The sequence below is a fragment of the Somniosus microcephalus genome, unplaced genomic scaffold, assembly GCF_052327205.1.
Source record: "Somniosus microcephalus isolate GS21.2 unplaced genomic scaffold, FLI_Smic_1.0 unresolved_chr1, whole genome shotgun sequence".
NCBI lineage: Eukaryota > Metazoa > Chordata > Chondrichthyes > Squaliformes > Somniosidae > Somniosus > Somniosus microcephalus.
This window is the reverse complement of record NW_028225179.1, coordinates 169,144,505-169,159,357: the sequence shown is the minus strand read 5'-3', so window position 1 is coordinate 169,159,357 and position 14,853 is coordinate 169,144,505. Positions and strand designations below refer to the sequence as shown.

At 51.4% G+C, this 14,853-nt stretch overlaps 1 protein-coding gene and 1 long non-coding RNA gene across 3 annotated transcripts in view; one reads left to right on the top strand and one right to left on the bottom strand.

Annotated features, from left to right (window-relative positions):
* The window catches only part of LOC147096528 (NACHT, LRR and PYD domains-containing protein 3-like), a 582,546-nt gene that overhangs the window by 33,344 nt on the left and 534,349 nt on the right, over positions 1-14,853 (bottom strand). The gene's annotated exons all lie outside the window — the stretch shown is intronic.
* LOC147096536 (uncharacterized) lies at positions 966-14,783 on the top strand. Of its 2 annotated transcripts, XR_015074931.1 has the most exons (4): positions 966-1,301; positions 2,600-2,764; positions 10,437-10,632; positions 14,449-14,783. It is a non-coding gene; the product is annotated as an uncharacterized LOC147096536 (long non-coding RNA). The 2 variants fall into 2 exon arrangements; XR_015074932.1 differs by lacking the exons at positions 10,437-10,632; positions 14,449-14,783 and adding an exon at positions 7,515-7,838.

Genomic DNA, 14,853 nt, shown 5'->3' with positions numbered 1-14,853 from the left:
CAACCAGAATTGGAGGAGCGGCCCCTTTAAATAGTGGGGGCAGCCTGCAGGACATCTTCTCACCTGGCATCAACCCCAGTAACCAGATTTTAATTTCATTTGTGAAGAAGGGTTTCGACCTGAAACGTCAACTCAAATTTCTTTCCACGGATGTTGCCTGACCTGCTGAGTTTTTCCAGCATCTTCTGTTGTTATTTTTAATTTCATTTGTTAAGTTTCATTTGTTGTATTTTTGTTAAGTTACAGTTTTAGTTGATCGCACCAAAACAGCATCTTCTCACTGGGGAAGAGGTGGGGGAGGGGAGCCGTGCCGCCATTTTGTCTGCGTGTCCATGGCAACCGCTCTAACCGCCCCGCCCGGTGCTCCCAGGCCCCGCCCCGTGCTCCCAGGCGCCGCCCTCAGGTCGCGCCGCTCTGGCCCCGCCCCTCCACACAGGCCCCGCCCCGTGCTCCCAGGCACCGCCCTCAGGCCGCGCCGCTCTGGCCCCGCCCCTCCACACAGGCCCCGCCCCGTGCTCCCAGGCGCCGCCCTCAGGCCGCGCCGCTCTGGCCCCGCCCCTCCACACAGGCCCCGCCCCGTGCTCCCAGGCACCGCCCTCAGGCCGCGCCGCTCTGGCCCCGCCCCTCCACACAGGCACCGCCCCGTGCTCCCAGGCACCGCCCTCAGGCCGCGCCGCTCTGGCCCCGCCCCTCCACACAGGCCCCGCCCCGTGCTCCCAGGCTCCGCCCTCAGGCCGCGCCGCTCTGACCCCGCCCCTCCACACAGGCCCCGCCCCGTGCTCCCAGGCACCGCCCTCAGGCCGCGCCGCTCTGGCCCCGCCCCTCCACACAGGCACCGCCCCGTGCTCCCAGGCACCGCCCTCAGGCCGCGCCGCTCTGGCCCCGCCCCTCCACACAGGCCCCGCCCCGTGCTCCCAGGCTCCGCCCTCAGGCCGCGCCGCTCTGGCCCCGCCCCTCCACACAGGCCCCGCCGAGTGGCGGATGACGGCTGACGTCACGGCAGGGGCCGCGAGTGGAAAGTGCTGGAACAAAGCGCTTCACCGCCCGCCTTCCGCCCCCGCCCGGTGGGAGCGGGACAGGGTAAGGGCACTGTGGGCTGTCGGCTGGCTCAGCGCGGATTAATACCCGGCTGGCGCGGCCGCTTTATACAGTGCGGGCGGAGGGCGCGGCGCTCCTTTCAGCGGAGCGGGAGAGCGTGAAGAGGCTGATCTACCTCGGCACAGGCCCGAAATACCCGGCCCCACTACCGGAGAAATCCAGCCCACTCCCGGAATAAACCAGCCCGGCACAACCACAGCAAGGTGAGGGGGAGCACCCGGCCCGACAGCAGCTGCTCAGCCCCGAGTTTAGATCACAGCGAGGGAGGGTCACCGCTCCGGGCAGTAACTCCGCACAGAAAATGGCGCATTTCCGCCCAGAGCAGTGAGAATGGGGGAGTCTCAGGAGGCCGGAAATTTACTGTGAGTAAAATCTCCAAACTAAACACACAGCCCCGCAACTGGGGATCTGAGGAAAATCCCCAAACTAAACACACAGCCCCGCAACTGGGGATCTGAGGAAAATCCCCAAACTAAACACACAGCCCCGCAACTGGGGATCTGAGGAAAATCTCCCAACTAAACACACAGCCCCGCAACTGGGGATCTGAGCAAAATCTCCAAACTAAACACACAGCCCCGCAACTGGGGATCTGAGCAAAATCTCCCAACTAAACACACAGCCCCGCAACTGGGGATCTGAGCAAAATCTCCCAACTAAACACACAGCCCCGCAACTGGGGATCTGAGCAAAATCTCCAAACTAAACACACAGCCCCGCAACTGGGGATCTGAGGAAAATCTCCAAACTAAACACACAGCCCCGCAACTGTGGATCTGAGGAAAATCTCCAAACTAAACACACAGCCCCGCAACTGTGGATCTGATGAAAATCCCCAAACTAAACACACAGCCCCGCAACTGGGGATCTGAGGAAATCTCCAAACTAAACACACAGCCCCGCAACTGTGGATCTGAGGAAAATCTCCAAACTAAACACACAGCCCCGCAACTGTGGATCTGATGAAAATCCCCAAACTAAACACACAGCCCCGCAACTGGGGATCTGAGGAAATCTCCAAACTAAACACACAGCCCCGCAACTGGGGATCTGAGCAAAATCTCCCAACTAAACACACAGCCCCGCAACTGGGGATCTGAGCAAAATCTCCAAACTAAACACACAGCCCCGCAACTGGGGATCTGAGGAAAATCTCCAAACTAAACACACAGCCCCGCAACTGTGGATCTGAGGAAAATCTCCAAACTAAACACACAGCCCCGCAACTGTGGATCTGATGAAAATCCCCAAACTAAACACACAGCCCCGCAACTGGGGATCTGAGGAAATCTCCAAACTAAACACACAGCCCCGCAACTGGGGATCTGAGGAAAATCTCCAAACTAAACACACAGCCCCGCAACTGGGGATCTGAGCAAAGGCACATAATCAAACAAATACTCTGCCTTCACATTGGATTATTAGTAAGCAGATTAAAAGTCTACATTACGTTATTTCACGCTTTCAATATTGTTCTTATTTTCTGCTTTGCCACAATTAGATCTCCCGGTGAATGATGGTGTGATTGACGAAGGTGCTCAGCTCGAAGTAAACAGGGATTGTCGACTGAGGAACAACAGCCGGTTAACCAGCACAGGATTGTGAGCACCAACCGGAGAGAACCCTTCCGATTCAAAGAGCTTCCAGAGATCGACTGGGGAGCAAGGTAAGAGAAAGTCCCATTGACTCAGATACACACTGGTCCTGGAGATGGACTGGGGAGAAAGGTCAGAGAGAGTCCCATTGACTCAGATACACACTGGTCCTGGAGATGGACTGGGGAGAAAGGTCAGAGAGAGTCCCATTGACTCAGATACACACTGGTCCTGGAGATGGACTGGGGAGAAAGGTCAGAGAGAGTCCCATTGACTCAGATACACTCTGGTCCTGGAGATGGACTGGGGAGAAAGGTCAGAGAGAGTCCCATTGACTCAGATACACACTGGTCCTGGAGATGGACTGGGGAGAAAGGTCAGAGAGAGTCCCATTGACTCAGATACACACTGGTCCTCGAGATGGACTGGGGAGAAAGGTCAGAGAGAGTCCCATTGACTCAGATACACACTGGTCCTGGAGATGGACTGGGCAGAAAGGTCAGAGAGTCCCATTGACTCAGATACACACTGGTCCTGGAGATGGACTGGGGAGAAAGGTCAGAGAGAGTCCCATTGACTCAGATATTCACTGGTCCTGGAGATGGACTGGGGAGAAAGGTCAGAGAGATCTCATTGACTCAGATACACACTGGTCCTGGAGATAGACTGGGGAGAAAGGTCAGAGAGAGTCCCATTGACTCAGATACACACTGGTCCTGGAGATGGACTGGGGAGAAAGGTCAGAGAGTCCCATTGACTCAGATACACACTGGTCCTGGAGATGGACTGGGGAGAAAGGTCAGAGAGAGTCCCATTGACTCAGATACACACTGGTCCTGGAGATGGACTGGGGAGAAAGGTCAGAGAGAGTCCCATTGACTCAGATACACACTGGTCCTGGAGATGGACTGGGGAGAAAGGTCAGAGAGAGTCCCATTGACTCAGATACACACTGGTCCTGGAGATGGACTGGGGAGAAAGGTCAGAGAGAGTCCCATTGAATCAGATACACACTGGTCCTGGAGATGGACTGGGGAGAAAGGTCAGAGAGAGTCCCATTGACTCAGATACACACTGGTCCTGGAGATGGACTGGGGAGAAAGGTCAGAGAGAGTCCCATTGACTCAGATACACACTGGTCCTGGAGATGGACTGGGGAGAAAGGTCAGAGAGAGTCCCATTGACTCAGATACACACTGGTCCTGGAGATGGACTGGGGAGAAAGGTCAGAGAGAGTCCCATTGACTCAGATATTCACTGGTCCTGGAGATGGACTGGGGAGAAAGGTCAGAGAGATCTCATTGACTCAGATACACACTGGTCCTGGAGATAGACTGGGGAGAAAGGTCAGAGAGAGTCCCATTGACTCAGATACACACTGGTCCTGGAGATGGACTGGGGAGAAAGGTCAGAGAGTCCCATTGACTCAGAGACACACTGGTCCTGGAGATGGACTGGGGAGAAAGGTCAGAGAGAGTCCCATTGACTCAGATACACACTGGTCCTGGAGATGGACTGGGGAGAACGGTCAGAGAGAGTCCCATTGACTCAGATACACACTGGTCCTGGAGATGGACTGGGGAGAAAGGTCAGAGAGAGTCCCATTGACTCAGATACACACTGGTCCTGGAGATAGACTGGGGAGAAAGGTCAGAGAGAGTCCCATTGACTCAGATACACACTGGTCCTGGAGATAGACTGGGGAGAAAGGTCAGAGAGAGTCCCATTGACTCAGATACACACTGGTCCTGGAGATGGACTGGGGAGAAAGGTCAGAGAGAGTCCCATTGACTCAGATACACACTGGTCCTGGAGATGGACTGGGGAGAAAGGTCAGAGAGTCCCATTGACTCAGATACACACTGGTCCTGGAGATGGACTGGGGAGAAAGGTCAGAGAGTCCCATTGACTCAGATACACACTGGTCCTGGAGATAGACTGGGGAGAAAGGTCAGAGAGAGTCCCATTGACTCAGATACACACTGGTCCTGGAGATGGACTGGGGAGAAAGGTCAGAGAGAGACCCATTGACTCAGATACACACTGGTCCTGGAGATGGACTGGGGAGAAAGGTCAGAGAGAGTCCCATTGACTCAGATACACACTGGTCCTGGAGATGGATTGGGGAGAAAGGTCAGAGAGAGTCCCATTGACTCAGATACTGGGATAGTCAGAGTGTGAAAGGCTTAGAGGGTGCAGAATTCTTAAAGTGCATCCAGGAGAGCTTTTTGAGCCAGCATGTAGAAAGTCCTACAAGAGAGGGGGCGGTACTGGACCTAATTCTAGGGAATGTGGCCGGCCAAGTGGAAGAAGTGTTAGTAGGAGAGCACTTTGGTGACAGTGACCATAATTCAGTGAGATTTAAGGTGGTCATGGAAAAGGACAGAGATGGACCGGAAATAAAGGTTCTAAATTGGGGGAAGGCCGATTTTAATAGGATAAGGCAGGATCTGGCCAAAGTGGACTGGGATCAGCTACTTGCAGGAAAATCCGCATCGGAGCAATGGGAGTCTTTCAGAAGGGAAATTGAGATCATACAATGGCAACATGTTCCCGTAAAGGTCAAGGGTGGGTCCAAAAACCCCAGGGAACCTTGGATGTCAGGGGATATACGAGAATGGATTAGGAAAAAAAGGAGGGCTTTTGGCGGATACAAAAGGCTAAAGACAGAGGAAGCCCTAGAGGAGTATAAACAAGAAATTAGGAGAGCGAGGAGGGGCCATGAAATAACACTGGCGAGCAAAATCAAGGAAAATCCTACGGTGTTTTATAAGTATATTAAGGGTAAGAGGATAACTAGGGAAAGAGTAGGGCCCATTAGGGACCAAAGTGGCAATCTGTATGTGGAGCCGGAAGATGTAGGTGGGGTTCTAAATGAATTTTTTGCATCTGTGTTCACTATGGAGAAGGACGATGCAGACATAGAAATCGGGCAGGGGGACTGTGATATACTTGAACATATTAACATCGAGAGGGAGGAGGTACTGGTGGTTTTAGCAGGCTTAAAAGTGGAGAAATCCCCAGGCCCGGGCGAGATGTATCCCAGGCTGCTGTGTGAGGCAAAGGAGGAGATTGCAGGGGCTCTGACACAAATTTTCAGAACCTCTCTGGCCACAGGGGATGTGCCAGAGGACTGGAGAACAGCTAACGTAGTACCATTATTCAAGAAGGGTAGTAGGGATAAACCAGGGAACTACAGGCCAGTGAGCCTAACATCAGTGGTAGGGAAATTATTGGAAAAAATTCTGAGGGACAGAATTAGTCTCCACTTGGAGAGGCAGGGATTAATCAGGGATAGTCAGCATGTCTTTGTCAAGGGAAGATCATGTCTGACCAATTTGATTGAATTTTTCGAGGGGGTGACGAGGTGTGTGGATGAGGGTAGTGCAGTGGATGTGGTATACATGGATTTCAGTAAGGCTTTCGATAAAGTCCCACATAGGAGACTGGTCAAGAAGGTAAGAGCCCATGGGATCCAGGGTGCCTTGGCACATTGGATCCAAAACTGGCTTAGTGGCAGAAGGCAGAGGGTGATGGTGGAAGGTTGTTTTTGTGACTGGAAGCCTGTGTCCAGTGGGGTACCGCAGGGATCGGTGCTGGGTCCCTTGCTGTTTGTGGTCTACATTAATGATTTGGATGTGAATGTAAAAGGTATGATCAGTAAGTTCGCAGATGACATGAAAATTGGTGGGGTGGTAAATAGCGAGGAGGGTAGCCTCAGTCTGCAGGACGATATAGATGGGTTGGCCAGATGGGCGGAACAGTGGCAAATGGAATTTAACCCTGAAAAGTGTGAGGTGATGCACTTTGGAGGGACTAACAAGGCAAGGGAATACACAATGAATGGTAAGACCCTAGGTAAGACAGAGGATCAGAGGGACCTTGGTGTGCATGTACATAGATCCCTGAAGGCAGCAGAACAGGTGGATAAGGTGGTTAAAAAGGCATATGGGATACTTGCCTTCATTAGCCGAGGCATAGAATATAAGAGCAGGGAGGTTATGATGGAGCTGTATAAAACGCTGGTTAGGCCACAGCTGGAATACTGTGTGCAGTTCTGGTCGCCACACTATAGGAAGGATGTGATTGCTTTGGAGAGGGTGCAGAGGAGATTCACCAGGATGTTACCTGGGCTGGAGCGCTTCAGCTATGAAGAGAGACTCGACAGGCTGGGTTTGTTTTCCTTGGAGCAGAGAAGGCTGGGGGGGGACCTGATTGAGGTGTACAAAATTATGAGGGGCATAGATAGGGTAGATAGAAAGGAGCTTTTTCCCTTAGTAGAGGGGTCAATAACAAGGGGGCATAGATTCAAGGTAAGGGGCAGGAGGTTTAGAGGGGATTTGAGGAAGAACTTTTTCACCCAGAGGGTGGTTGGAATCTGGAACTCACTGTCTGAAAGGGTGGTGGAGGCAGAAACCCTCGCAACATTCAAGAAGCATTTGGATGAGCACTTGAAATGCCAGAGCATACAAGGCTACGGACCAAATGCTGGAAAATGGGATTAGGTTAGACAGGGCTTGATGGCCGGCACGGACGCGATGGGCCGAAGGGCCTCTTTCCGTGCTGTATAACTCTATGACTCTATGACTACAGTTCATTCTATGACACCCACAAGTTGTGTACTCACGGATCAAGCTTGGGGTTTGATGTGGTAGAAGGCGAACGAGATGAGAATGGAAATAATCTCGAGTAAGAAAAGGCCCAAAAATTAAACAGTCTGGAACAGAACATCAGTTCGTCTTCTCTTATCATGGAGAAATCAAATATTTGACACACTGTGTGTTTGAAACAAAGCTTATTTATTCACTGAAATAACAACAGAAAATGCTGGAAATACTCAGCAGGCCAGGCAGGATCCGTGGAGAGAGAAACAGAGTTAACGTTTCAGGTCTGGGACCCTTCATCAGAACTGGAAAAAGCTGGAGATGTAACAGATATTACCAAGGTAAGAGGCAGGAAAGTTATCCTAGGTGGATCTGAAACACGAAGGGTGGAAGTTCAGTTGGAATCCACGTGGAATAAGTTGGAACCGGAGACAGTTGCTGAGGAAAGAGATGTGGCTGTGAAACCGAGTCTTGGAAAATGTTGCAAATGGGAATGGCAAAATCATACAGCATGAAAAATGGGAGTAAGGGTTAAAGTCTGAAATTGTTGAACTCAATGTTGAGTCCAGAAGGCTGTAAAGTGCCGAATCGAAAGATGAGGTGCTGTTCCTCGAGCTTTATTTATTCACTATTTAAACAGAATATTAATCTCCAGCGCAGATACAGGAGTTATTAAGATCAGCAGAAACAAACCATGACTACTAGAATGAACATGGTTCAGTCCTCAATCTGATCACAGTAAATCATGTTCCATTCACTAATCTGGTCTTTTACCCAGCATTCCCCGCGGTGGACCACGTGCCGCACCCAGATTACAACAGCCCAGCGCGCAGGCGCGGGAGGGGCCGGTATATTCAGCATGCGCAGTGCGTTACTGGAGTGGAGAGGGGCTGAAGCCGGGAGGGCGATGGTGCAGCGGGTAAGAATCGCGACGGAGGGAGTAATGGACCGGTAGGTGGGTGGGGAGGCTTCATAAACAACTCGTGCAGGAGGCAAGCCCCGAATAATAACCTGAAGATCCCGTGTTTGCAGTTGCGGGGATTTCTTCCCCTTACACGCCCAGGTTAACGGCAGCCATCTTTGTAAAGGAGGGCGGAAAGTTTCAGTGCGACGTCACCCTGTGCCTGAGACAAAGAGCCTTGTGTCCAATGCGGGGAATAAAGGCCCACAGCCTCCCCGGGCCCTGAACAAGGGACTGGAGAAACTCGCTGCCCTGCGGATCAGACAATCAGCCGGCACTAGTCCCGCCACTCGGGCTCCCCGCCGCCGGCTTGCTCCTCCAGCCCCGCCCACTGGGTGCCGATAGTCCCGCCCCTCGGGCTCCCCGATTGGTTGGAGGACCCGCCGCCGGCTCGCTCCTCCAGCCCCGCCCACTGCGTGCCGCAAGCCCCGCCATTCGGGCTCCCCGATTGGTTGGAGGACCCGCCGCCCGCTCGCTCCTCCAGCCCCTCCCACTGGGTGCCGCTAGTCCCGCCCCTCGGGCTCCCCGATTGGTTGGAGGACACGCCGCCGGCTCGCTCCTCCAGCCCCGCCCTGCTCGCTCCCTATTGGTCGGAAGCTCCCGTCAATCAGGCCGCGGGCCCGGGTGACGTGTCCCCGAGGAGATCACGTGACCGTCCAACTGCCGCCGCTCGGTCCGGGTCCTCGCGGACTCTGAGGTTTTTTCTATTTCTCTCTTTATTCTCTCCCGATCCACCCCGCGCGATTCTCCACCCAATCGGAGCGGAGAAAACTCACTTCGCGTCACCGATCGCGACTCTGGAACCGACACCAAGGCCTTTCCCCGGAATGGCCCCGCGCCGACTCTGTCCGACAGGATCCGAATGCGCAGGCGCAGCTCCGAGTGGGGGAGGGGGTTGGTGTCCGATGGGCATGCGCGGTTGTTGCCCTTGGTGACCGGGAGGGGTTGCTGTGCCGGACTCGGCCCAAACCGCCGCTCCCTGTGCGCATGCGCGGACTCTCGTCTGTCAATCAACCAACCGCCAGAAGAGGTCGCTGGTGACACCAGTGAAGGAAGAAAGACTTGCATTTATATAGCGCCTTTCACCACCACCGGACGTGCCAAAGTACTTTACAGCCAATGAAGTACTTTTGCAGTGTAGTCACTGTTGTAATGTAGGAAATGCGGCAGTCAGTTAGCGCACAGCAAGCTCCCACAAACAGCAATGTGATAATGACCAGATAATCTATCTTTTTTTATGTTGATTGAGGGATAAACATTGGCTAGGACACTGGGGATAATTCCCCTGCTCTTTCCCACATTACAACAGTGACTACTTCATTGTAGTACTTCATTGGCTGTAAAGCACTTTAGGATATCTGGTGGCACTATATAAATGCAAGTCTTTCTTCCCTGAAATAATGCCATGGGATCTTTTACATCCACCTGAGAGAGCAAACAGGGCCTCAATTTAACATCTCATCCGAAAGACGGCACCTCCGACAGTGCCGCACTCCCTCAGCACTGCACTGGAGTGTCAGCCTGGATTTTTGTGCTCAAGTCTCTGGAGTGGGACTATGAACCCACAACTTTCTGACTTAGAGGCGAGAGTGCTGCCCACTGAGCCACTGGCTGACACTAAAGAGCAAGCAGTTCTGACGAAAGGTCATCGACCTGAAACGTTAACTCTGTTTCTCTCTCCAAAGATGCTGCCTGACCTGCTGAGTATTTCCAGCATTTTCTGTTTTTATTAAAGAAATGAGGGAGTGATTGCTGATGGTAAGAATGTTGGGTCGTCCTGCGCATACGCACCTCCCTGTGGCTGAGGCGAAACACCGACTCGCCCCCACCTGAGCCGCTCACGCGTACCAGATGTTGCGGCTCCGCATGCACGCCCGATGTTCCAACCGCGGGGTTTTGTGTGCTGAGCATGCGTGTTGCGGACCGATCGGGACGGGCGATTGTAGAGCAGGAGGGAGAGCGCAGGGGCCATGAGCACATGCGCGGGACTCAGAGTCAACAGAGCACTTTCTGCAGAGCCGGGGGCTTGTGGGTATTACAGCCGCCTTTACTGCTGATCCTTTCAACCAACCTGTGCAGCAGCTGGGGCCTGAAAATCAGCTTCACTGCCCCTAGGTTCGGAAAGGGGAAAATTAAACAACAGTTTGCCTCTGATCCTTTTCTGATCTCAATTTACAGGGTTATAGAAGTGGAGCAGTTACAGGCCGGAAGCTCAGACCAAACATCACGTCAAGATCTGACAGAGTCGCTGGATTCATCAGGACCTGAATATCATCAGCCTTTGCACATGGAAGGAGAGAGCAGGGATCGCAACGCAGACAAACCGCACACGTGTTCAGTGTGTGGACGCGGATTCAGCCGATCGCCTGACCTGGTGAGACACGTGCACCGTCACACCGGGGAGAAACCGGGTAAAGGTGGGGACGGCGGGAAGGGCTTCAGTTCCCCGTCTGCATTGAAAGTTCAACGGCGCAGTCACACCAGGGACAGTCTGTTCACCTGCTCCGTGTGTGGAAAGGGATTTGTTTGTTCATCCCACCTGCAAACACACCAGGGAGTTCACACTGGGGAGAGACCATTTCAGTGTCCTGACTGTGGGAAGAGCTTTAAAAACCCCGGGGAACTAAAGCAACACCAACTTGTCCACACTGATGAGAGACCATTTCAATGTTCTGACTGTGGGAAGAGCTTTAAAAGCGCTCAGTATCTGAACAGACACTGGCTCCTACACACTGGGGAGAGGCCGTTCACCTGCTCTGTGTGTGGGAAGGGATTCACTCAGTCATCCAACCTGCTGACACATCAGCGAGTTCACACTGACGAGAGGCCCTTTAAATGTTCTGACTGTGGGAAGAGCTTTAAAAGCTCCGGGGAGCTGAAGGGACACCAGCGAGTTCACACTGGGGAGAGACTCTTTCAATGTTCTGAGTGTGGGAAGAGTTTTAAAAGCTCCTGGGAGCTCAAGAGACACCAACACCTGCACACTGGGGAGAGGCCGTTCAGATGCTCTGTGTGTGGGAAGGGATTCGCTCATTCATCCCACCTGCTGCTACATCAGCGAGTTCACACTGGGGAGAGACCATTCACCTGCTCCGTGTGTGGGAAGGGATTCGCTCATTCATCCCACCTGCTGCTACATCAGCGAGTTCACACTGGGGAGAGGCCGTTCACCTGCTCCGTGTGTGGGAAGGGATTCACTCAGTCATCCGACCTGCTGATACATCAGCGAGTTCACACTGACGAGAGGCCCTTTAAATGTTCTGACTGTGGGAAGAGCTTTAAAAGCTCCGGGGAGCTGAAGGGACACCAGCGAGTTCACACTGGGGAGAGACTCTTTCAATGTTCTGAGTGTGGGAAGAGTTTTAAAAGCTCCGGGGAGCTCAAGAGACACCAACACCTACACACTGGGGAGAGGCCGTTCAGATGCTCTATGTGTGGGAAGGGATTCGCTAATTCATCCCACCTGCTGCTACATCAGCGAGTTCACACTGGGGAGAGACCGTTCACCTGCTCCGTGTGTGGGAAGGGATTCACTCAGTCATCCAACCTGCTGACACATCAGCGAGTTCACACTGGGGAGAGACCGTTCACCTGCTCCGTGTGTGGGAAGGGATTCACTCAGTCATCCAACCTGCTGACACACCAGCGACTTCACACTGATCATAGAATCTAACAGCACAGAAGGAGGTGATTCGGCCCATCGTGTCTTTGAAAGAGCTGTCCAATTTAGTCCCAAACCCCAGCTTTATCCCCAGAACTCTGCAAACTAGTCCTCTTCAAGGACTCGTCTAATTACTGTTTGAAAATTCCTGTGGAACCTGATTCCAGCATCCTTTCAGATGGTGCGTTCCAGATCTGAACAACCCTCTGTATGAAAACAATTCTCCTCATTTCCCTCTAGTTCTTTTAGTAACTATTTTAAATCTGTGACCTTTGGTTACCGACCCACTTGCCAGAGTGAACAGGCTCTCCCTACTTGCTTGATCAAAACCCCTCATCATTTTGAACACCTCTATTGGGTCTCCTCTTAACCTTCTCTGCTCTAAGGGGAACAATCCCAGCTTCTCCAGTCTCTCCACATAACTGAAGTCCCTCATCCCTGGTACCATCCTGGTCAACCTCCTCTGCACCCTCTCCAAGGCCTTGACATCCTTCCTAAAGTGTGGTGCCCAGAACTGTACACAAGACTCCAGCTGAGGCCAAAACCCTGCAGCTGTACAAAACCCGGGTTAGACCACACCTGGAGCACTGTGAGCAGTTCTGGGCACCACACCTTAGGAAGGATATATTGGCCTTGGAGGGAGTGCAGCGTAGGTTTACCAGAATGATACCTGGACTTCAAGGGTTAAGTTACGAGGAGGGATTACACAAATTAGGGTTGTATTCCCTGGAATTTAGAAAGTTAAGGGGTCATCTGATCGAAGTTTTCAGGATATTAAGGGGAACAGATAGGGTAGATAGAGAGAAACTATTTCCGCTGGTTGGGGATTCTCGGACTGGGGACATAGTCTAAAAATTAGAGCCAGACCTTTCAGGAGTGAAATTAGGAAACACTTCTACACACAAAGGGTGGTAGAAGTTTGGAACTCTCTTCCGCAAACAGCAATTGATGCTCGATCAATTGTTAATTTTAAATCTGAGATTGATAGGTTTTGTTAACCAAAGGTATTAAGGGATATGGGCCAAAGGCGGGTGTATGGAGTTAGGTTGCAGATCAGCCATGATCTCATAGAATGGCGGAACAGGCTCGAGGGGCTAAATGGCCTCCTCCTGTCCTATGTTCCTAACTAATGATTTGTAAAGGTTTAGTGTAACTTCCTTGTTTTTGTATTCAATGGCACTATTTACAAAGCCAAGTATCCCATACGCTTTCTGAACTGCCTCACCAACTTGCCGTGGCACTTACAAAGACTTGTGAATATGGACCCCCAGGTCCCTCTGCTCTTGCACCCCCTCAAAATAGTCCCATTTAGATTATACGGCCTCTCCCTGTTGTTTCTCCCAAAGTGCATCACTTCACACTTATCCTCATTTAATTTCATCTGCCTTGTGTCTGCTCATTTCACAGTCTGTCTCTGTCCTTCTGAAGTCTGCTACTACTACACTCACAAAACTTGGCAACATAGTAAATAGTATCATCCGTAAACTTTGAAATTGTTCACCTATACCCAAGTCCAGGTCATTTATATATAACAAGAAAAGCAATGGTCCTAATTCCGACCCCTGGTGGAGCCCACTGCATACTTCCCTCCAGTCAGAAAAACATCCCTCAGCACTGCTCACTGCCTCCTCTCCCTTAGCCAATTATATACCCAAATTACCATCAGCCCTTTAATTCCCTCTGCTTCTATTTTCAGAGTAAGTCTCTTCTGTGGTATTTTATCAAATGCCTTTTGAAAGTCCATATATACAACATCTGCTGCACTACCTTCATCAACCCTCTGTTACTTCATCAGAGAACTCAATCAGGTTAACTAGACACGATTTACCTTTAACAAATCCATACTGGCTGCCCCTTATTAATCCATGCTTCTCCAAGTGAGAATTAAATTTGTCCTTGACAATGGTCTCTAGTCGTTCACCCACCACTGTAGGGGTCGCAAAATCCCCATAGCCCCCGAAGATCGGGAAATATTAATCCACATCGTGGACGAAGACTTGTGTGACTTAAATTGTCTCTGGGTTGGACAATGTTTTAAAACATACCCAGAACCGCAAAAGGCTGCGTTAAAAAGCTCGTAAGCTAGGCAGCACTTGGACACTGGAATCAAAGAACTTTGTGAAAATCGCACACTTTAAGATTGTACATTTTATTAAAAGATGTACTCTTGAGTTTTGGACTGTTTAAATTGCCCAGGGCATAAAAATGGCTGAACAGACCTCATGGAAACAGAATTTTAAAAGGCAGCAGAAAAGGACAGACAGGCTGTTAGCATATGAAAAGCTCAGCGCTGCCCTGTAGTAAGTTTGAATGGAGCCCGAGCTGTCAGTCACCCTGTGGTATTGGGCGGGTCCGGTAACCTACAAGCTGCTTGTTTACACTGGGGAGTAGCCCATTTGAATCAGCCAATCATCGGACGGCAAGCACAATGGGTTGTTAACACACATCCATTCACTGAAATTGACTCTACTGCATGATGTCTCCATGTATGAATGGAGGAAGTTAAAAGCCCTTCTCTTGTGTATTCAGACTTTTCGGCACGAAATTGCGCACGGACCTTTTCGGCGCGAAAACAGCAGGGACTCTCAGGGTATAAAGATTAAGCCCAGGAAGTCCTCTGCCCCCTTTTTTGTCTCTTTTACTCTTTGGACTGCAGGTGAGCAAGGCTTCTGACCCCCTAGCAAGACAATCTAGTGAGAAGTAAAGGGGTGGTAATTTAAGGGAAATGTTGCTAAGATTGTACGGTTAACATTGTAGCCATTTATCCCTTGTTTTTGCCGTCTGCCTTCCCGTGTTAAGCAATTTTACCGTGATTACTTTGATCGTGTGGTGTTTCAATAAAATTTCACTTTCTTGCATCCAGACCATTTGTCCGTTTTTAATATATCATTAATTATAAGTTCCTCCAGTCAGAACTGGAGGGGGGCGGTTTAA